General features: G+C 44.0%; 2 long non-coding RNA genes and 1 pseudogene across 22 annotated transcripts in view; 2 read left to right on the top strand and 1 right to left on the bottom strand.

The window, feature by feature from the left end:
- Window positions 1-22,771, top strand: part of LOC100911253 (uncharacterized) — a 115,943-nt gene extending 93,172 nt beyond the window's left edge. For 11 of the 18 annotated variants that reach the window (XR_010061562.1, XR_005498473.2, XR_010061560.1 and 8 more), the window contains 7 exons: window positions 4,141-4,422; window positions 9,982-10,264; window positions 12,164-12,322; window positions 12,446-14,648; window positions 18,242-18,437; window positions 20,041-20,205; window positions 20,631-22,771. This is a non-coding gene — a long non-coding RNA (uncharacterized LOC100911253). Of the gene's footprint in view, window positions 1-2,667; window positions 3,777-4,140; window positions 4,423-4,483; window positions 4,697-9,981; window positions 10,265-11,546; window positions 11,810-12,163; window positions 12,323-12,445; window positions 14,649-18,241; window positions 18,438-20,040; window positions 20,206-20,630 lie in introns of those variants that run through there. The other 7 variants (XR_005498491.2, XR_005498488.2, XR_010061561.1 and 4 more) reach the window with 7 other exon arrangements.
- Pcbp2-ps3 (poly(rC) binding protein 2, pseudogene 3) lies at window positions 4,740-8,410 on the top strand (annotated as a pseudogene).
- Window positions 15,308-20,046, bottom strand: LOC120099355 (uncharacterized). 4 transcript variants are annotated; one of them, XR_005498502.1, is made up of 5 exons: window positions 19,886-20,046; window positions 18,113-19,377; window positions 17,446-17,723; window positions 16,144-16,258; window positions 15,308-15,584 (listed from the first exon to the last, which is right to left on the bottom strand). It is a non-coding gene; the product is annotated as an uncharacterized LOC120099355 (long non-coding RNA). The 4 variants fall into 4 exon arrangements; XR_010061570.1 differs by having other exon boundaries at window positions 15,308-15,587; window positions 17,446-19,377; XR_005498501.1 differs by having other exon boundaries at window positions 17,446-19,377.
- Window positions 22,772-23,032: the final 261 nt, after the last annotated feature.

The following is a 23,032-nucleotide window of genomic DNA, read 5'->3' as shown; positions in this document are numbered from 1 at the left end:
TGTCAAAAAGGTAAGCAATTTCTGTTGCTCACAAATTACCTTGCTAAATTATCTTGTCAGAGTACCCAGAATGAAGTAATGCACTTCAATCTTGTCCCCAAGGCAGTATCTTGCTTTCTCAAATGTTGCCACTAGAGGACAGCATGTACCTTGATTATTGTAGAAGTTTCAAATCTGTTGAGGTTTTTATAGCCTTGACTTCCGTTAAAACTAAAATAAATATCTTTTTTTTTATTACAAAGACATCTTTTCTTTGACACTCTATCCTTCTACCTGGATTCATAATTTCCATGTTAATGCATATAAAATCAAAGGACGCTTAAAGACAGAAATGAAACTCTTTTCTAACTTTACCCAGAGCAAAATAAAGAAACTAAGTTCTCAATGGCAAGCACTAACTTGTCCTGAAGATTTTTAAAGCCTCAAATCAGGAGTGACATCAACAAAATGGCTGAAGTAGAAATTACCAGTTGGTGTTAAGAACAATCAAGGAGTCAGGTGGGCATGGTGGTGATTGTCTTTAATCCTAGTACTCAGGAAGCAGGAGGATCTGTGTGAGTTCAAGGCCAACCTGGTCTACAAAGCAAGTTCCAGGACAGCCAGGGCCATAAAGTGAAACCCTTTCTCAAACAAACAAACAAACAAACAAACAAACAAAAAAGGAAAATCAAAGAAATTAATCCAAATATATATTGCTTCCCAGACAAAAGAACCTTCCAATTTTTCAAAGCATGAATCACTATTTGGCATTAAGTTATTTCAAAAGGACAGATTCTATTAAGGTTTTTTAAGGCTGAAATACAGTACCTATTTAGTAGACACATACATCACAACTAGAGGGGGAAAAGAAAAGCCAAATTATTTTTTATCTTTATTAACTTGAGTATTTCTTATTTACATTTCGATTGTTATTCCCCTTCCTGGGCCAACATCCCCCTAACCCCTACCCCTCCCATTCTATATGGGCTTCCCCTCCCCACCCTCCCCCCATTACCGCCCTCCCCCCCAACAATAACGTTCACTGGGGGTTCAGTCTCCGCAAGACCAAGGGCTTCCCCTTCCACTGCTGCTCTTACTAGGATATTCATTGCTACCTATGAGGTCAGAGTCCAGGGTCAGTCTATGTATAGTCTTTGGGTAGTGGCTTAGTCCCTGGAAGCTCTGGTTGCTTGACATTGTTGTTCATATGGGGTCTCGAGCCCCTTCAAGCTCTTCCAGTCCTTTCTCTGACTCCTTCAACAGTGGTCCCGTTCTCAGTTCAGTGGTTTGCTGCTGGCATTCTAGGCAAGAGATTTTAAGGAAGTGAGCATGACATTAGGCAGGTTGTTTTAAACACGTGGAGTTGACAGGCTTGAGTTTGTGTGGTTAGGTTACAAAAGGGCAATGACTCATTGTTTCTACTGTTTCTCCTTTTCAATCTGTTTCAAGTAGCAAGTGATGTTGTGCTTAGAAATGGGCAATTACATTTCTAAGGAAGTGTTTTAAGGAATAAAACCAATAATCAATCAATCAGTATCTGGAATAGAGAGATGGCTCAGGGGTTTAGAGCACCTGTACTCTTACGAGAAGATCAGTTCAGTTTCTAGCATCCAAGTTGGGAAACTCATAACCTCCTGTAGCTCCATCTACAGATGACGATCTTCTGTAGCTTTATGAATTGTCTGGACACCTGCTCATAAATAGAGTCTACTCACAAATATATAAATAAAAAGAAATCTTTAAAACTTATTTTCACTTAAAGAATAATGGAATGGGTGGGGTTCTGTCATTTTAAAATAATAAATATGTTACGGTAGGAAGCGAGTAGAGTATTGTTGGGATGGGTATGGTCATGTCAAGGTCCAAGGCCTCAGCGCCATGGGAGTGGCGAAGCTTTCCTCAGACGAGGTTCTGGGGGATGGCAAAGCCTTCCGTGGATCTGAATGCAAATATTGACAGGGCACACAGAGAATTTCACTCTTGCTTTCTTACCTCTTCATATTGTAGCCCGAAGAGTGTTCCCAAAGGCAGCCTGCTCCTACCAAGATTAATTAAGCCTCCTTCCTTGTTCAGCTGTATAAAATAACCCTACCTGCTTTTTTCTTTGGTCTGTAATAACCTTGCCTCTCCTTATTCAGCTGTATGCAATAACCACACCCCCCTGTTAACTGTATAGAAGAAATACACTGCACTTCTGAAGTGCTATGACTTCTCCATCAGAGTCCAGACTATGTGATCCGAGATTTTCTGTGTCCATGTGTCTGTCTTTTTCTCTTTTTTTCACTCCTTTACCTTCCCAGATAGGTCAATCCCTGTGGTCATACGAGGATATGGCATTCATTTATGTTTACACGTGTTCTCAGCCTGGGTCAATGAAGTTTCTTTTCAGTTAATTAATGCAAAATCTCATAACTGGACAAAGTACCGAAGTTGTGGTGTGCAAAGCCACTGTGAAAGATCAATGACTTTTACCCAATTCAGACTTAGATTAGATGATTGTATTCTCACTGTTAGAAGAGAGCAGTGACCTGAGAACCAATAAACCACACTTTGCAATTAAGGAGGTTGGACGGTTTTAAGGTCAGACATCAGAAAGATATACATTACTTACAACTCTTCATGGAACCCCTGTCTGGGCAGGAAAATTGTTGTACGTCCCTCAGTTGTTTCTTAATTTCCTGCTATATAGTAATGAGAAAACCATTTCATCACTTGCCCATAGTGGTGAGTGAGTTTTACATAGGTGAAGGCAGCTGGCAAGACCTCACAGCCCAGTGCCCTATTCTTTTCTCACCTACAGTGTACTAGGTCCTTCCAGGTACTGCAGAGCAAAAAGTCAACGGTGGCTTTTCTTACAGAACCCAGCATCACCTGCCCAGGGCTGGCATCACCTAGAAAGGGTTGGGTTCTCTCACACCATTCGCTAATGGAGAAAATGCCTAACCGCTGCATCTCACTGAAGCATTTCCTCAACTGTGGCTCATTCTCTGCTGATTCTGGCTTGTGTCAAGAAGACACAAAACCAGCTAGAACAAGGCCTTAGTTAATAACACCAGGCATGACAATCATAATCTACGTGATTTGCAATTTGGAAAAGGATGATGACCAGGGCTCCCTTTACTTCCCTTCCCTATAGCTGAACTTACAGATTCCGTTTGTCACTTTTGCTTTGCTCATAAATTCCTTTTTTTAGCAGGAAGAAAATTGTCTATACAAACCCAAAATGGTTCTCTTGGGCAACCTGCAAAGGACTAGTGGTGGAGCACCCGGTTATCTCAAGCTGAAATTCTATGCCTTACTGCTACACATACCCTCCTGGGCAGGGAACACATCACTAAAGAGACTTTAATAACCTCCAAGTCTACAGGTTTCAGCTTGCAATGCTTCCCAGACCTCAGTAAATGGGAGGAGGAGCTGGAGAAGGAAATGAAGACAATTTACACTGCGGTCTTGGAGGCTCACCGCTAGGGGCAGAGTGGGTTGTACTCGCCAGGTTAAAACAACTCCCAGACAACCTATTCACGTGAGAGCTCAAAGCAGCCATAATTTTCTGCACTCAAAATCTTTCCGGTAAGGTTCTCCGCGTATTGTCTCCTTGGTAATTGGAAAACATGGGACTGGGAGTGCAATTGCAGGGCATCTCCAGTCCTCCAGGATACGATCTGGCTGCTACAGAAGAGGACCAGGAGGAAGCTCTGCTCAGAAAAAGGATAGAAAGGCAGCATGGAAACCCTGCTTCAAGGAAACACGAGATTCACTATGCTCTTGGCGAACCTCCCGCGAAAAGAGACTTCTAGGTGAGCCACAGTCGTGAGTTTGGATAACATGGGAATAGCTTCCTGGAAAGTGGCGTTCCACTTGCAGTTACTCCAAGAGTTGCAAAAATAACAGAGGACCTGATTTCAGAGGAGGGGAGTCTTGCAGAGTCGCGGTAGCTCTGGTCCTGGAGATTCAGCCATGCGCACATTTGTGCGCACTCAGTGCCTGCTGATTCTGCTGAGCAGCAAACTGTGCACTGCTCAGGCTTCGGAACTTTTACAAATAATTCGTAGCCAAAAGGACGTCTTGTGGAATTGTTATCTATGAAGAGGTTAAGGAAAAATTCAGCACCGAAACCCTAGTCTTGATTCTGAACACTCTACTTGCTCTGTTTTCCCTTAGGGAGGAAGGATCCCCAGAGAGGCTCCCTGACCACTGCAAGCACTTCTCAAAGGGCTTGAAGGAGCTCAACGAAAAAACCCCATTGCTGCCCAAGACTTCTGAGAGCCAAACTGGTAGATTTGTGCAACCTGCAGTGAAATTGTCCACACTATACGCAAAGATTAAACTCTGTGTCTTTATAAGCAGGCAGAAAGGATTCCAGCTTCCTTAGGTGTTCGCTGATTGGGATCCAGAAGCCCGCAACAAATGGATTCGCTTCCTCCTTTGTGCTTTCTCCTCCAGGTAAGGGTCTCAAGCCATTTCCCTCCTTGCTTCTTTTTTTTTTGGGGGGGGGGGGACAGCGTGATGCAATGGTGTTAATTGCAGGGCATCTTCAAGTTCCTCAGATTGCAGCTAGTTGCGGTAGCACTTTCCCAGCATTCAGCTCTTTGCCGCGATAGACTTCCGACCAGGCAGTAAGGGAGCCGCGGCAATGAAAATTCAGATTCTGGGTGCCCTTGGCGAACTTCCCTTCTAAAGGGCATTTCGTGCGCTCTGCCAAGTATCTTTCTTTGAGGTCAGTGAAGTTCTTACCCAAATGAAAAGAAGGTATAGGTGCTACAGCAAGCAAGTTTCCGATTCGGGCGCTCTTGGCGAACTTCCTCTTGAAAGGCACTTCATATTTCTGCCAGTGTCTTCATTTGCAGGCACCAAGGTTTCAGGTTTGTGACAGACAGCATAGGTTCAGCTTCCTAGAGACTGGATTTCCACTTGGGGCCACTAGAAGATTCTTGGTTGCCACAGGGAAAAAGCTTCTTGGGATGAGGAACAGGAAGGTTTGGGGAGGGGCCAAATTGGAGAGTGTCTGAGCAGGAGTCAGCATTCTCTGGTCCTGGAAATTTGGGGCGTTATTTTGTGGGTTGTGGCTGGTTAACCTATTGAGAGGCGATTGTCCTCACTGCGCAGACTCATAGAACCTTTAAGAATACTTCAGACCTAAAGTGACACAGTTTTAAAGGAATAAGTTAGTTACCCTTTGAAGTTAAATTCGCAGGATCAGCAGCTGTGGAAAGTGCGAGCCTGGATCCATACTTTCTGCTTCATCCCTGTGTCTTCAGCTGACATTGGTGCAAGGGGAGCTCAGTGACCATGCGCCCTGAGATAATTCTGCCAGAGAACCTCAGTACTGCCCAGGGACTTCTGGATGTCTGTGCAGTTTTATATTCCTTAAGAAGCTCCTTTTCAAATTGGATTCTAGTTCAGGAAAAACAAAGGGAAAAAAAGCCAGGCAGAAAATGATTTTTCACAACTTCCAAAAATGAATTTTATTTTAGGAACCATGAGGTGTGTGGGTGTGAGTGTGGGTGTGGGTGTGGGTGCCTGCATGTTAGTGTGTGTGTGTTTATGTAGATAGACAGTTATAGATATAGGTTAAGATCCTAAGGCAAGGAACAACATTTAGTTACAAAACATTTTTAGAAAAGAATTCCTTTGCATTTCCTCCAACCCATTTACTTCTCTTTCCTCCCAAGTGCCAGCATAGGCAATGGTCATATGTAAAAGCATTTGTATTTGGAAAGTTCATCTTCTTTCCCTGAAGAGAATGAAACAATGTCCATTTTCCTGCAGTTTTCAAATTGTGTTATCCCCATGTTAAAATTATGAAATTGCCTCCCACGTGGATGGACTAGAAAACTATGAGGATAGGTGCGGACAGACAATGTGAAAAAGGGAAGTGGATCCAAGCCCTTCTGTGAGCCATGTAGTCCATAGTGTAAGGTTGTGATGAAACAGATGCCCCAGTGAGGAGGAGTGGTTAGGAGGGGGTTCCTGACACAAGTGGGTGAGCAAGGACTACATGTAAGTGATCCATAGGCATGGTGAAAGAGGCCATAAAGTGGATGGTTTTTCTACTTCTAATTCTGATGGTCTGGTTGGTGTTTTTCACTTTCTTTGGGAGATGAAAAATATTCAGTTGTGAAAGTATGGAATTCAAAACGACATTCCACAGCTTCCAGGTGCCCACTCTAAATGAAATGTATATAAGGTGATCATAGTAAAATTGGGGGAATGTTGTTTAATTTATTTCCATGTTTTTAATCATAAATTCCTTATGAAGCAGAAATGAGTTCATCGAAGCATGCAACATAAATGGAGATTTAAAAGGCTGAGAAAGCTAAGCTAGACCTGCCAATTAGACATTGGGCAAGGACACAGAAATGATGACAATTTATATCGGGGCTCTTACAGACTCTCTGCTTGGGGAGGATTGCTTGTAATCACCAGTAGTAAAAAGCACTCCCATATATCCATTCCCCTGAGAGCTCAAAGGAGCCATAATTTTCTGCACACAAATTCTTCCCAGTAAGGATCTTGGCATTTTGTCTTCTATTATTTGGAAAACGTGGTGCTGTGAGTGCAATTCCAGGACATCTCCAGTCCTCAAGTATACGTAGCAGCTGCTACAGCGGTGGAGCAGAAGGAAGCTCTGCTCAGAAAAAGGATAGAAAGGCAGCATGGAAACCCTGCTGCACCCAGACCAGCAGAGGCAGCAGCCAGAGCAGCTGCAGCCTGTGCCCTCTCCTGCCCGCAGGCCCTCCGCCCACCAGCCAGCCTGCCAGCTATCCGCACCCACTCCTCCGTCCATTAGCGGGGTGGGCTGGGGGAGTTGTGGCCCTAACCTTCCTGCCTGCCCCTATTCTTCTGTCCCAGGCCTCCCGCCCTTCCCCCTCCTGCCCTCTCCCCTTTTCCCCTCAGTCAACTTGTGCATCCAGTGACCAAAGACTTGACCATTCAAGGCACAGCTCCCTGTAACTACTAGACATGGACACCGGTGTGATTGAAGGTGGATTAAATGTCACTCTCACCATCAGGCTACTTATGCACGGAAAGGAAGTTGGCAGTATCATCCGAAAGAGCAGAGAATCTGTTAAGAAGTTGCAAGAGAAGAGTGGGTGCACGTATCAACATCTCAGAAGGGAATTGTCCTGAGAGAATTATCACTTTGGCTGGACCAACTAATGCCATCTTCAAAGCCTTTGCTATGATCATTGACAAACCGGAAGAGGACATAAGCAGCTCTATGACCAATAGCACAGCTGCCAGTAGACCCCCGGTTACCTGGTGGTTCCTGCTAGTCAGTGTGGCTCTCTTATTGGAAAAGGTACAAGATCAAGGAAATAAGAGAGAGTACAGGGGCTCAGGTCCAAGCGGCAGGGAATATGCTCCCCAACTCAACTGAGCGGGCAATCACTATTGCTGGCATTCTGCCATCTATCATTGAGTGTGTCAAACAGATCTGCGTGGTCATGTTGGAGACTCCCAGTCTACCCTGAAGGGCGTGCTTACTGGCCCAAGCCCTCCAGTTCTCCAGTCATCTTTGCAGGTGGTCAGGACAGGTACAGCACAGGCAGTACCTGTGCGAGCTTTCCCCACACCACCACGTCCATGTGCCTCTACCGTGACCTGGAGGGACCACCTCTAGAGGCCTGTACCATTCAAGGACACTATGCCATGCCACAGCCAGATTTGACCAAGCTGCACCAGTAGGCAATGCAACAGTCTCATTTTCCCATGACCCATGGCAACACCGGATTCAGTGGCATTGAATCCAGCTCTCCAGAGGTGAAAGGCTATTTGGGTTTGGATGAATCTGCTCAAACTACTTCTCATGAACTCACCCTTCCAAATGATTTGATTGGCTGCATAATTGGGCGTCAGGATGCCAAAATCAATGAGATCCGTCAGATGTCTGGGGCGCAGATCAAAACTGCAAACCCAGTGGAAGGATCTACTGATCGGCAGGTTACCATCACTGGACCTGCTGCCAGCATTAGCCTGGCTCAGTATCTGATCAATGCCAGGCTTTCCTCAGAGACAGGTGGCAAGGGGAGCAGCTAAAACACAGCAGATTCATCCATAATCCCTTTCTGCTGTTCACCACCACCCATGATCCATCTGTGTAGTTTCTGAACAGTCAGTGATTTCCAGGTTTCAAATAGTTTGTAAATTTTCAGTTTCTACACACTTTATCATCCACTCATAATTTTTTAATTAAGGTATTTTAATCCTTTTCTCTGTTCAGCAGTTACACTGAGATATCCATATTTAGTTTTATAAGCTTCTCCCCCTTTTTGTTTTGTTTTGTTTTGTTTTTTGGCTCATGAATTTTTGTTTGTCATGGAAATGTAAAAGTGGATTATCAATACATTTCAGTTTAGTTCTGTAATGTCAGGAATTTTTCAAAAAAAGAATTAAAAGATGGACGGAGCTTTTTCTTTGTGAATAGAAACTGGATGACACAGTGACTTATGCGGGTGTTATTCCGCCCTGATTCCGTTTAAATAGAATTAGTAGACTTCCTTCTTTTTTTACCACTCCCAATTTTTTTTTTTTTGTAATTCGCCCTCAATCTTTCCCCCCCATGATCCTGGGTGGCCTCTGAAGACTGACAGTCACACTTAGCCTGGGATTGTACAGCAGCATTGTACAGTGCATTTATGGAGCTGGGACAGGAAGGTGTCCACAGAAAGGTTGAGAATCACTGCACTGTGCATACTCTAATTTCAAATTCTAGTAATTGTTCATTTCGTTTTGTCCACAGGTGTTGTGAGACCTTGTGCTCTTGTCCTGAAATCATTTAGAAAAGTTTACCTGCTGCCATTTATGTTAACTTAGAAAGTAACTTGTCCAAATTCCTCAGGTAAAATCTTAAATCTAAGACTAATCCATGTATTACCACTCCACTCATTCACCAAGAAAACCCTCGACAGTTGGGCCTGCATGGAGTGGTTATATTTCAGGGTTGTTCCCAGGGGTTACAATATGACAGTCCCCACCCCTACCAGGCACCAAGATAACAGCGGGGACTTAACCAGCAGCCAGTTCTTCAGCCTGAGCCATCACATGCTATTAATCTTCTAACTTGCCTCTAGGCACAAAGCCAGGGCTTAGGCAGAGAAACAGGAACAAAGAAATGAGTTATTTTGCAACCTGAGAAACCTCAGAGGGAGGACCCAGGACCCAACCTTACTTTCCCTCCTCCCAAGTGCAAAATGTGTAAACAGTAAACAAAAAAATAAAAGTGCAGTTTTAAGTGAATCCTTTTCCTGTCCCCCATGTTTAGGGACAGGCAGTGTATAGACAAGCCTGGCTTTTCTATGCCTACTTGCTTGTTCAACGTAAGGAATGGGGTGAAGCGAGAAGGGACCGGTTTTCTTCCCCTTTAGCTCTAGAGTAGGACTTGGAATCATTTTCACAGCTGCCAGTGTCCCTAGAACTTAATTGGTCTGGGGAATCTTTCACGCTGAAGCCTGACTTACAGCTAGAAGAGCCCGGTCTATCTGTTGATTTTGTGGTGCATATATATTATTTATATAAATATTTCTCTATGTAAAAAAAAAAGAAACCCCACTGCAAGGAAACACAAGGTTCACTATGCTCTTGGCGAACCTCCCACGAAAAGAGACTTCTAGGTGAGCCACAGTCTTGAGTTGGGAACTCTGAGGCTTATGGTTTGGACAACATGGGAAAAGCTTCCTGGAAAGTGGCGTTCCACTTGCAGTTACTCCAAGAGTTGCAAAAAGAACAGAGGACCTGATTTCAGAGGAGGGGAGTCTTTCAGAGTCGCGGGAGCTCTGGTCCTGGAGATTCAGCCATGCGCGCATTTGTGTGCACTCAGTGCCTGCTGACTCTGTTGAGCAGCAAATCTGTGCACTGCTCAGGCTTCGGGAACTTTTACAAATTATTCGTAGCCAAAAGGACGTCTTGTGGAATTGTTATCTATGAAGAGGTTAAGGAAAAATTCAGCACCGAAACCCTAGTCTTGATTCTGAACACTCTACTTGCTCTGTTCTCCCTTAGGGAGGAAGGATCCCCAGAGAGGCTCCCTGACCACTGCAAGCACTTCTCAAAGGGCTTGAAGGAGCTCAACGAAAAAACCCCATTGCTGCCCAAGACTTCTGAGAGCCAAACTGGTAGATTTGTGCAACCTGCAGTGAAATTGTCCACACCGATACGCAAAGGTTAAACTCTGTGCCTTTATAAGCAAGCAGAAAGGATTCCAGCTTCCTTAGGTGTTCGCTGATTGGGATCCAGAAGACCACAGCAAATGGATTCGCTTCCTCCTTTGTGCTTTCTCCTCCAGGTAAGGGTCTCAAGCCATTTTCCTCCTTACCTTTTTCTTTTTTCTTTTTTCTTTTTTCTTTTTTTCTTTTTTTCTTTTTTTTTTTTTGGCAGCTTGATGCAATGGTGTTAATTGCAGGGCATCTTCAAGTTCCTCAGATTGCAGCTAGTTGCGGTAGCACTTTCCCAGCATTCAGCTCTTTGCCGCGATAGACTTCCAACCAGGCAGCCGCGATAGACTTCAGACCTGGCAGTGCGGGTGCCGCGGCAACAAAAATTCAGATTCTGGGTGCCCTTGGCGAACTTCCCTTCTAAAGAGCATTTCGTGCGCTCTGCCAAGTATCTTTCTTTGCAGTCAATGAAATTCTTACCCAAATGAAAAGACAGTATAGGTGCTACAGCAAGCAAGTTTCCGATTCGGGCGCTTTTGGCGAACTTCCTCCTGAAAGGCACTTCATATCTCTGCCAGTGTCTTCATTTGCAGGCACCAAGGTTTCAGGTTTGTGACAGACAGCATGGCTTCAGCTTCCTAGAGACTGGATTTCCACTTGGGGCCACTAGAAGATTTGCTGGTGGCCACAGGGGAAAAGCTTCTTGGGATGAGGAACAGGAAGGTTTGGGGAGGGGCCAAATTGGAGAGTGTCTGAGCAGGAGTCAGCATTCTCTGGTCCTGGAAATTTGGGGCGTTATTTTGTGGGTTGTGGCTGGTTAACCTATTGAGAGGCGATTGTCCTCACTGCGCAGACTCATAGAACCGTTAGGAATACTTCAAACCTAAACTAACACAGTTTTTTTTTCTTTTTTTTTTTTATTAACTTGAGTATTTCTTATATACATTTCGAGTGTTATTCCCTTTCCCGGTTTCCGGGCAAACATCCCCTCCCCCCTCCCCTTCCTTATGGGTGTTCCCCTCCCCATCCTCCCCCCATTGCCGCCCTCCCCCCAACAGTCTAGTTCACTGGGGGTTCAGTCTTAGCAGGACCCAGGGCTTCCCCTTCCACTGGTGCTCTTACTAGGATATTCATTGCTACCTATGAGATCAGAGTCCAGGGTCAGTCCATGTATAGTCTTTAGGTAGTGGCTTAGTCCCTGGAAGCTCTGGTTGCTTGGCATTGTTGTACAAATGGGGTCTCGAGCCTCTTCAAGCTCTTCCAGTTCTTTCTCTGTTTCCTTCAACCGGGGGTCCTATTCTCAGTTCAGTGGTTTGCTGCTGGCATTCGCCTCTGTATTTGCTGTATTCTGGCTGGTGACACAGTTTTAAATGAATAAGTTAGTTACCCTTTGAAGTTAAATTCGCAGGATCAGCAGCTGTGGAAAGTGCGAGCCTGGATCCATATTTTCTGCTTCATCCCTGTGTCTTCAGCTGGCATTGGTGCAAGGGGAGCTCAGTGACCAAGCGCCCTGAGATAATTCTGCCAGAGAACCTCAGTACTGCCCAGGGACTTCTGGATGTCTGTGCAGTTTTATATTCCTTAAGAAGCTCCTTTTCAAATTGGATTCTACTTCAGGAAAAACAAAAAAAAAAAAGCCAAAAAGAAAATGAATTCACCACTTCAAAAAATGAATTGTATGTAGCAATCGTGACAGAAAGGTTTTTTTTTTTGTTTTGTTTTTTCTCTGTGTGTGTGTGTGTATCTATATAGGTTGATAGAGATATAATATAGGTCAAGATCCCGGGGCAAGGAACAAAATATATTTGAAGAACAATTTGAGACAAAATTTCGTTGTATATTCCCCTGATCTGTTTATTTCTATTGGCTCCCATGTATAGTCATAAGCACTGGTGATACGGAAATGCATTTGTATTTGGAAAGTTTACTTTCTTTCCCTAATTATAATAAAACAGCATCCATTTCCTGCAATTTTCATATTCTTTTTAGCCTGTAGGAAAAATAAACTTATGAAATTTCCGCTCATACAGATGCGTGGGTGAGCTTGAAGATGGTTGAGGACCAATAACCTGAGAAAGAGAAATGTATCCAAGCCCTTTATGTGAGATAGTGTAACTTTGTGATAAACAGATATACCAGTGAGGGGGAGTCATTCGGTGAAACAAGGAGAGGATTCCTGATAGAATTGGGTGAGCCAAGATTAAATGTATGTGCTTTAGAGCATTATGACACAGGTCATGTTATTCCTAAGGTAGTTGGAGTCTAGTGTTAAGTTGATCTTTTTCAGTTGGCTTTTTTTTTCCTTCATGAAGGGCGGAGGGAGAGAACCTGGAAGAAGCCTATCTTGGCATTCTTGATACTACACTGCCATCCAGCGGAATTACTTTGCTGTACTGCCACCACCTCTATGAAGCTTTTTCTCAGCCTATCTGAAAGTGAGTTGTGAGTGCCCAGGACTTCTGGTTCAAATACTGAATCAGCAATCAATGAACAAATGAAGGTACGTCCAGCCAACTGACCTGTTCTGGGGTTAGACAGGGTTTGTTTTTGGAGTAATAAATTCAGCTACTCGGGAATTTGGCTCCAGCTGCAGATGTAGCAGAGGAGATGGCTTTGCTTGGCATCAATAGGAGGAGATGCCCTTGGTCCTATAAAGGCTAAATACCCCAGTGTAGGGGAATACCAGAGATTTGAGGTGAGAGTGGGTACATCCTCATAGAACCAGGTAGATGAGGGAGGGGAATGGGAGGGGAGAATAACATTTGAAATGTAAATACATAAAATATTCAATTAAAAAAAACCAGTAGGATTAATTCAGAAAGACTGGTGGTCAGAAAAACTCAACCACATTGTAGTCTCCTGGCAAAGAGAAACCCCAGGGTCAAGGTCAAAATGACTCCTCCACCATGTGGTGACTGTTTTAAGTAGGAAGCTGACCTGTTCAACCAGAGGAATCATGGGTAGAATAAGTCCCAACTTTGACAGGTGGCAGAAATGGAGCTATATTCTCCTAGACTTCAGAGTAAGCTAGCTGTGTGTTCCTGTGTTTTACACTTGCATCTCAAGATGTCCTCTGCAGAGGAAGCAAGGTCATAGAGTATCCAGAATCCATGGCAAAGTCTCTTGCCTCTAGTAGGTTGGAAGACATTACTAAACTCAGACACAGGAACATGGTTAGTCTACAGTGTAAGTCTTTTAGAGACTCAACCTCTGCATAGAATAGATGGGTACACCTGACAGGCAGTGCTCAGATCACTGAGCAGTGACATTCTGTTCCGTTGGGAGGTGCAAGTCTTTGTTTTCGATGCTCTGCCCAAGACCCTTCCCTTGAAAGTGTGTGAAAGGTGCCAGGTCCAGTCTTTAGGTATGTCTTGCCTTGGGCCAGTGAGAACTTGTAGCAAGACAGTCAGGCACAAGAGCTTCATCCATATCTCCATAATGAAATTTGCTCTACCTCAGAAGCTCCCTCTTGTGTATCTTAAGGCCTTCTTTCTCAGGGAAATTACATGCTTCACAATAGTCACAAATATTATAAAATACCCTGGGGTAACTCTAACCAAACGAGTGAAGGTTCTGTATATAACAACTTCAAGTCTCTAAATAAATAAATAAATAAATAGGAAGAAGAGCTCAGAAAATGGAGAGATATCCCACAATTATGAACTAGTAGGCTAAACCTAGTAAAATGGCCATCTTAACAAAATCAGTTTACAGATTAAATGCAATCCCCATCAAAATCCCAACACAATTCATTAAAAACATGGAAAAAGCAATTCTCAATTTCATGCTGCACATGATTTTTAAAAACCAAGATCCACATACAAGTAGTACTATTTCCCTGTGAGAAAATGAAATACGGGCAAATATCTTTTCTGGCAGAGGCTGAGTAGGATAGTGGAAAGTATTGTTTATAGACAACGAGATCATAATATTTTCCAGGAACGGTCAAAGAGATGGAATACAGCCAGAACTGAGGAGCTAGTGGGTTGGTAGCAGCTGGGATAGGCTAACAGTTCTTTGAAATTTACTAGTTCCCAGTTAGGTTCAATGGGAGCCTACTGTTTCATTAGAGTCTGAAATTGCCTCAACACAAAATCTCATGTGAGCAGCCAGTACTGGTGCATACCTTTAATCACAGCACATAGGAGGCAGAGTTATGCAGATTTCTTGGAGTTCAAGGTCAGCCTGGTCAACAACACAAGTTTCAGGAGAGCCTGACCTGCTACAGAGAGAAACTCTGTCTCGGAAAACAAAAGGTTGGGGCAAAACAGCTCATGTGAGCTATGCAAGATGGCTGACAGACACAACTGAGTACACAGACAGGGTCCTAGAATTCTTAGGCTAGGGTCTCAGGGAAAGAAAACCAAAGGGTTCTGATGACAGTTGTCCTTTCTCCTCTTTCTCCTCTGGTTCTCTTCCATGGTCTGAGGAACTGGGGCTGTGAAAATAGAAACAATCCCTATGTATTCTCTACTCTGCACAAGCTGGAGTCTCCTCATCCTTGGCCATGTGTGGGTAAGTGTTCCTTTTTTTTCTTGTACAAGCTGCCACCTTCTCTGTCCTGTCGACTCTCTCTGTCTGAAACCTGGTATGTGAGTGTGGAGAGGAGTGGGACAATTAGAGTTCTGGTTGTAGAATGGCTATACAATATCTATTATATACACATGGGAGGACTGGACACTCTGTGGGTTACCCTGAAACTCAGTGTCAAGATTTCGGCTCACAGGCATATATTTGTCCGTGTATTCCTGGCGGTCTATGAGGGGGTTGTGCTCAACACAAGGTACAATTCTTCCCAAGAATGTATGTGAATAGCTTCTTTAGATGCTTGCTTCTACTTTTGGAATTCCCAATTTAGTTTTCTTGTATGATCCTTAGGCCTTGGGAGAATGCCATGTTCTCCTTTTGGAGTGGGTTTGAAGAACCTGTGTGGCCTGTGACCTCCAAGGCATTATGCACACAGTAAGGTTCCAAGGTCCATCTCTGACTAGACTAGAGCAAGAGTGAAGTCAGCTCTCTAGGAATCTAATGGAATTGTACTCTTTTTTCATCAATGAAGGGCGGAGGGAGAGATCCTGGAAGAAGGATCCTTTAGTATTGTTGGCACAACACTGCCACCAACTGGTCTTTCTTTAACTGTTTGTGCCAACAACTCAGCGTGCACTCAAAAAGTCTGGGGGTGAAGGAATGTGAAATATATTTGGGGGACTCTTATAAAAACTGAAGTAACAGATCCAAGTCCAGGTGACGTCCAGATCACAGGTGGGGACCTCACCATTGACAGCATCAGAAGCTTGCTGTACAGCTGAGTAATAACCAGAATTCCTTAGGCAGTGCCGGCTTCAATGTCCAGTGGCAGCCATATTTGTCAGGCAGGAGAACTTCTTTCTTCCCAAGAGTCAGCAGCCTCAGAGCAGATACATCGGCAACATACTTGCAAATTCTTCACATCTTCTTAGGGTCAAGGATCAGAGACAAATCAAAGACTTGTCATTACAATAGAACTTCATGATTTTTTTTTAATCGTTAGCTGTATCCACTACTTAATTCCTGGAGGCAGACACTATCCTTGGGATCCTGGCCACTGTACAAGGGCTTGGGAATCTCCAGAAACATCCTCAAGATTTTATCTATTTCTCAATCAGTGCTTCTTTCCTTTCATTCCTGCCTTTTATTCCCTCCCTATCAGTCCATCCTCATTGAATTTCTTCTTTCTTTCCTATCCTTTTACTTGCCCCTCTCTGAGGTCTGTCACATGCTGACATCCCTAATCTGTTGCCTCCACTTTGTGTTCTGTTGACAAGCAACAGTTGATAAATCTGGGGCAGTATTCCTCATCGCTGTGCAAACATGGCCGCCGTGAGATCACAAAGCCCATATTCCCAAGTAGCTGAATTAATTACTCAGAAAACAAACTCTGGCTAACCCCAGAACCTGCCCGTTGGCTCAAGCTACCTTCACTTTACTATTTGAACCAGAAGCCCCAAGCACTCTTCACGTACTCACAGACCTGCTGAGAAAAAGCACTTGGAAGTGTAGACAGGAACAGCAAAGGTATTCCGCTGGATGGCAGTGTAGTATCAAGAATGCCAATATATCCTTACCCCAGGTTCTCTCCCTCCGCCCTTCATGAAGGAAAAAAAAAAAAGAAATGGAAAAGATCAACTTAACACTAGACTCCAAACTATCTTAGACGGAACTTGACCCCTGTCACAACCCTTTGAAGCACTTACCTTTAGTCTTTGCTCACAAACTATCAGGAACCCTCTCCTGTTCTCTCCTATTCATTCCCCTTACAAGTACATTTGTTTTATTGCTCTAGGAATCTCTATCTATATCTATCTCTCTGTCTGTCTGTCTGCCTGTCTGTCTATTTATTCTATCTACGTATACAGACAAATACATATATATATACATATATACATATATACATATGACAATACTTCATCTTTGCTAAAATACAATTCATTTCTTGGGAGAGGAAAAATCATTTTGAGCTTGTTTTGGTTCACTTGAACTAGAAATCAATTTGAAACCCAGTGATTTAAGGAATGCAAAACAACCCATAGAACCAGAAGTACCAGGGCGATATAAGGTTTTTCGGGTGCACCTATCTCAGTGTGCTTGGTCACTGAGCTTCTCTTGAAGTAATTCTAACTGAAGACACAGGGATGAAGCAAAGAGTACCGATCTAGACTCACACCTTCCACAGTTGCAGATACTGAGATTTTTAACTTCAAATAGGTACCTATTTTATTCATTTAAAAATGTCTCATTTTAGGTCTAAATTACTCCTAAAAGTTCTAGGAGACTGAGCAGTGACCACAGTCGCTATTCAATAGTTTTAGGAGCAACATCCCACAAAATAATGCCCAAAATCTCCAGGACCAGAGAGTGCTGGAGCCTGCTGAAACACTCCCCAAGTCGGCTGCTCCCCAAACCTTCCTGCTCCTCATACCAAGAGGCTTTTTCCCTGTGGCCACCTGCAAATCTTCTAGTGGCCTCAAGTGGAAATCCAGTCTCTAGGAAGCTATACCCATGTTGTCTGTCACAAATCTCAAACTTCAGTGTCAGCAAATGAAGACACTGGCAGAGCGAGAAAGTGCCTTTTCCACAGAATCTGAATCTTCCTTACCCAGGTAGCCTTACTGCCCTGTCTTAGCTCTTTCGGGGCAAAGAACTGACTGCTGGGAAAGTGCTACAGCAACTAGCTGCAGTCTGCAGAGCTTGAAGAACCCTGCAATTAAAAGAATCGCAACAATCTGCGAGGAAAAAAAAAAAAAGAATCAGAGGAAAATGCTTTAGAACTTACCTGGCAGAGAAAGCGAAAGGGAAAAAGCGAATCCATTTGCTGTGATCTTTGGATCTCGGTCAGGGAATGGTAGGGGAAACTAGAATCCTTTCTGCTTGCTTAAAAGGGCACAGAGTTTAAGCTTGGGCTATCGGTGTGGACAATTTCAGTGTAAGTTGCACAAAACTGACAATTTGTCTTTTCGAAGGCTTGGGCAGATGCTTTTCTGGTTGAGCACCATTCAAAGTCCTTTGAGAAGTGCTTGCCATGGTCACTGTCTCTCTGGGAATACTTCCTCCCTAGTGGAGAACAGACTAAGCAGAGTGTACAAAATCAAGACTACCACTCCAATGCCGACTTTCCCTTTAATAGCTTCATATCTAAGAAATTCCTAAGTTTTTCGTTTTAGTCCCGAATTATTCGTTAATTTTCTGGGAACCTATGCAGTGGACAGATCTCCTTCTCAGCAGATTCAGCAGGCACCGAGCAGGAAAATCTGCATGACTGAATCTCCAGGACCAGAGATTGTGCGATTCTGCAAGACTCTTCTTGCCTAAAATTTGGCCCTGTTTTTTGGGGGAACAACTCTTCCAGTAACCCCAAGTGGAAAGCCACTTTCCAGGAAACTCTGCCTGTGTTATTCAAATCATAAACCTGAATGACCTGAAACTCAAAGACACTGGCTCACCCAGAAGTCCCTTTTCGGGGAAGGTTTGCCAAGAGCATAGCCAATCTGGTACTTCTTTGCCACGGGAGCTGTGCTGCTGGCTCTATCCTTTTTCTGAGCTGTGCTTCCTCCTGGTCCACCTCTCCGCAGCTGGCACGTAGACTTGCAGACTGGAGATGCCCTGGAATTGAACTCACTGCCCCATGTTTGCAGAACAGTTAAGAAAAAACATACCTGGAGAACCTTACTAGGAAGATTTTGAGGGCTGAAAGTTATGGCTGCTTTGAGCTCTCAAGGGAACTGATGCCTGGGATCCTAAGGATCTGAATACATGGAGAAGGACAAAGTAAGTATCATCATCAGGAGTAGGAATGCTGTTTCTCTCTGTGTTCTGTCTCTGTCTCTGTCTCTGTCTCTCTCTGTCTTTCTTTCACACACACATATACACACCTCACATACAGAGACTGACAGAGAGAGAGTTTCATATGCTAACACTTATCTCTAACAACACAAGTATACTGTAAGGACAGAATGGGGACAGGAGTGTGGGATGGAGGGAACAAGTGAAAAAGCCCAGTTCGTCTGAGGGAGGAAATGGAGGAAGGATGAGCTAAGGGAGGAAAAGGGAAAGAAGAAAGGCAAGCATATGTAAACGGTGTGTGGATTTTCTGGGGATCCCCAAACCCATGAAGAGAGCTCCAAATTCCAAACCCATTAAGAGAGCTCCAAATTCCAAACCATGAAGAGAGCTCCAAATTCCAAAGGCAGTGTCTGATTGCAGGAAATGGGGGCTGGGTATAGATGAGGGTTCAAAACGTAACAGGAATCCAGGGACACTGTTGTGCCCATAGCTACCTGGGCTGACTCTGCTTCTCCGTAGTGGTAGGAGGATATGAAGGAGACAAAAGTAGGTTTTCTACAAGTCCTTCAAATCAGTCCTTGAAGTCAGAGTTCTCTTCCGCATCCTGGTAAACATGGCTGACACAGGAAATCTAAGCTTACATTTTCTATGTAGCTGTTGTCTTTGCCCTGGGATATGGCAAGCCTCAGGGAATAGCAAGAGAGTGCCCCAACAGGTAACCTGGACTCTGAAATACCACTGTAGAATCTCCTTCATTTCAGTGTTGGGACCCCAGTCCCTCTGTATCCACACTTCCTCATCCCCAAACCTGCTGAAGCAGCACACTTAGCTGTTCTTAGAAACAGGAAATCAATTCCGCTTGATGGCAGTATTGCTCCATGAGTGACAAGGTACCCTTATTGCAGGGTCTCTCCAATATCCATCTCTAGGGAAAAAACAGGCCAACAGTTTGCCAGGAGACTACAATGGTTGAGTTCAATCCCAGATATTTCTGCCCACGGGTGGGCACTGCAGTATTTCTGAATGCTTATACAATGTGTGTGTGTGTGTGTGTGTGTGTGTGTGTGTGTGTGTGTGTGTGTGTGAACATCAACGCTGGGTATACAGTTCCATTATATTCAGTCATTCCACCACAGGGGCAGCTTTTAACCCTAAAGGTTTAAACACCATATAGGAAAATGGAAAACCTAAATTGGAAAATCCACCACTGGATGCAAGAGTTGTTAGAAGCCACAGAGACAAACCTTTAGAGAAAAGATGGACTCAGGGTGAACACACTACCATCTCCCACAGCCAAGGAAGACATCATGACTTTGGGGTCCACGGTGATCAGTTTGTGTCCAGGCTTTCCATGGTTGTACAGATACCCATAACCAGGTTACACTAAGCTTCAGGTTAAGGTTAGGTGCCCTCTCCTCTCCACACTCACTCACCAGTCTCCTGGCAGGGAGAGTCATGAGGTAGAGAAGAAAGTGGGCAGCCTGGTCATCTACCCGCAGAGGTCCTCGGAGCAGAAATGGATTTTTACCTGACAGAGGAAGGTTCCAATTTACACAGAAGACAAATATATATATAATTTTTTTTTCAGGAAATTTCCAATCTGAGGTCTTTGGATCCTTAAGCCAATAGAACAGAATAGAGAGGAGAGCTGCTAACCAAACACTTCGGTCTTCTTGTCTAAAGATCTCAACTTATGGAGTCCATGACCCTGGATTTGCATGGGTGGATGTTCTGGGCCATTGCTACATCATGGGTGAGTTTGGGAATTGAGGATCCTTTTTCCTCTGGAGGATCCTGGTCATGGGGCATGAAAATATCCCAGAAGAATCCAGATTCCCTCCCAGGGGCTGCGTGCCTGTCATGCCCTGGGTGAGGCAACAAAGCATCTCTTTGGACTCATCTTACCACTATTATGGTCTCACCATCAGTCATCTATCCCACCTCTTTCCCCACACATTCATTGTCAATCACTGCTTTCCCAGTAACTCCTTTCTGCAACCTCCCATGTGTCCATTGTCCTCTGTGCATCATGGAGTCTAGCTCCAGGCATGATTCCAGTGTAAGTCCTCAGGCAAGTTAGGGTGGTTCCCTCCCTCAGGCCAACTGCCTATCTGTTTGAAGGGATAGCTTTGTTGTGGCGAAACTAGAAAATGTCCTGCCTATGTCTCACCTTTACAGATGTTTTCCCGGCCTGTGGGTTGTGTGGGGACCTGATTTGATGCTGAACCACGGATTCCAAGTCCAAGACAAAGAGAGCTCTCCCAGCAAAACTCCTGAAGTACAGCAGAAGAATAAAGGGAATAAAAAGGAAGCCAAAAGACAGAAAATACAGAAAGGAAGGGAAGAAAAAAAGCAGAGACAACAGGCTGAGTATCTAAGAGTGGAAGGAGGGAAGGAATGAAAAAGAGGGAGTAATGGAAGTGAGAGTAGGGTAGAGAGTATGATGAATTGAAAGGACTGACATATTTTTGACCTCTAGATGGCATTTCTCGAGACCCTGAAGCTCATGAACAAAGTCCAGAATCTCATGGGCACTGGCTGATTCCAAGAAATGAGATATATATGCAGAAAGGTATCTAAAAAACAGGTCAGAGGCAATTGGGGGAGATTCCTAACCTTGATCAGCAAGTTACCCACATATCTGTGCCCCAGTTGATGAATCCGAAATAGTGTTCCTCATCACTGTGCAAACATGGCCGCCTCGAGATCACAAAGCCCATATTCGCAAGTAGCTGAATTTATTACTCAGAGAAGCAAGCTGGCTAACCGCAGAACCTGCCAGTTGGCTCAAGCTACCTTCACTTTAATATTTGAACCAGAAGCTGAAGCACTCCTCACCCACTACCAGACTTGCCAAGGAAAAGCTTATGGAGGTGTTGATAAGAACAGCAAAGCAATTCCACTGGATGGCAGTGTAGTATCAAGAATGTGAAGATACCCTTCTTACAGGTTCTCTCCCTCCGCCCTTCTTGGAGTGAAAAAAAAAAAAAAAACTGAAACAGTTCAACATAACACTTGACTCTGATATATGTTAGATAGAAATTGGTTCCTTATGTCTACAGTACCTATTATCACTGATCTGACCTGGGTGGTCTCTGTTTCAGTGTATTAAGATATTCTCCCACAAGGACAGGGACCATCCTCAAGGCATAAGGGCCAAACAGGAAAACCCAATGAGGATCCCTTCCCCTGGATGCAAGGGTCAGGAGAAGCCATAGAAACAAACTTCTAGCCAGAGACTTAGTCTGGGGCACAGTACAGCACCATCAGTTCAGCACTCGAGTTCGCACTAAATTCGGAACTGCAAAGCTAGAAAGAAGAGTCAGAAGACGCAATACATATAAATTCTTCAGAAGAAACGGGACCTTGGGCTGAGTACAAGTCCCTCCTGTGCTACCAAGATATATCTATTCTTCAGTCCTTTGCCCCCAGACATTTTGAGAGAAAACACACTGAATTATTGGTGGGAACATTAAGAACAGATCACTTGCTGACAGTATTGAACCAAGAAGCCAAGGTACCCATCTTTCAGGTTCTCTCCCTCCACCCTTCTTTGATAAACAACAACAACAACAACACCACACACACACACACACACACACACACACACACACACACACACACACACACATTTTGCCAATAAATCCCAAGTTGACTGACCTTAATCATGGCCTCCTTTGGCCAGAGATGGGCTTTGGAGCTTCACTGTATACATACTGTCTCGGAGGTCACAGGCCACACAAGTTCCTCATTCCCAGTCCAACACAAGAACGTGGCATGCCCTCAGAAACATACAGGAAAACTAAGAGCAATGGTCAAAAGAAGGTCTACAAATACATTCTTAGGCAGAAACTTGACCTTGGGCAACATATGACTCACTCACATCTTTCCAGAAATAATCTGACTGGCCCATATGTACATAACTTATAACTGGAATTTTGTCAGTGAGTGCCAAGGTAAACCATAGAGTGTTCAGTCCTCCCACGGGGAAGAAGAGATTGTATAGCCATTCGACAACCAAGCTTCTAGTTCAAGGCTACCTGATTCTTCTCCCTACACATACATACCAGGCTCCTGACAGGAAAAGTTGGAAGGACAAATAAGGAAGACAGTTGGAACAATAGAGACAACCAGCTATTCAAACAGAGTCAAGGGCCAGTGATACATTCAAACCTAGAAGAAGGAGATGCCAGGTTGTAGTGAAGAAGAAAAAAAAAAAAAAAAACCACACACAAACACACAGATGCTTTCCTTTTTGAGTGCCCTAGTTCCTTTTTTACAAACCAGAGTCAAAATAAAAACTACAACTGTCACCCAAACTCTTTGGTCTTCTTGTCCAGAGAACCCAACCTGTGCATTCCCAGACCTTGTCTGTACTTCCTGTCAGCCATATTGTAAAGTTCATGTGAGTTTTTTGTGTTAAGTCACTTTATCCTCTAATGAAACATTGGGCTTCTAGAATATTCACCTGGGAACTATGTCAAAGAACTGTTAGCCCTACAGATACTACGTCAGAGTAAAAGGTTGGGAAAAAAGGTCTTCCAAGCAAATGGTCCCAAGAAACAAGCTGGAGTTGCCAT

The sequence above is a fragment of the Rattus norvegicus genome, chromosome X (assembly GCF_036323735.1).
Source record: "Rattus norvegicus strain BN/NHsdMcwi chromosome X, GRCr8, whole genome shotgun sequence".
Lineage (NCBI taxonomy): Eukaryota > Metazoa > Chordata > Mammalia > Rodentia > Muridae > Rattus > Rattus norvegicus.
This window is presented reverse-complemented; position numbering and strand designations above follow the sequence as displayed.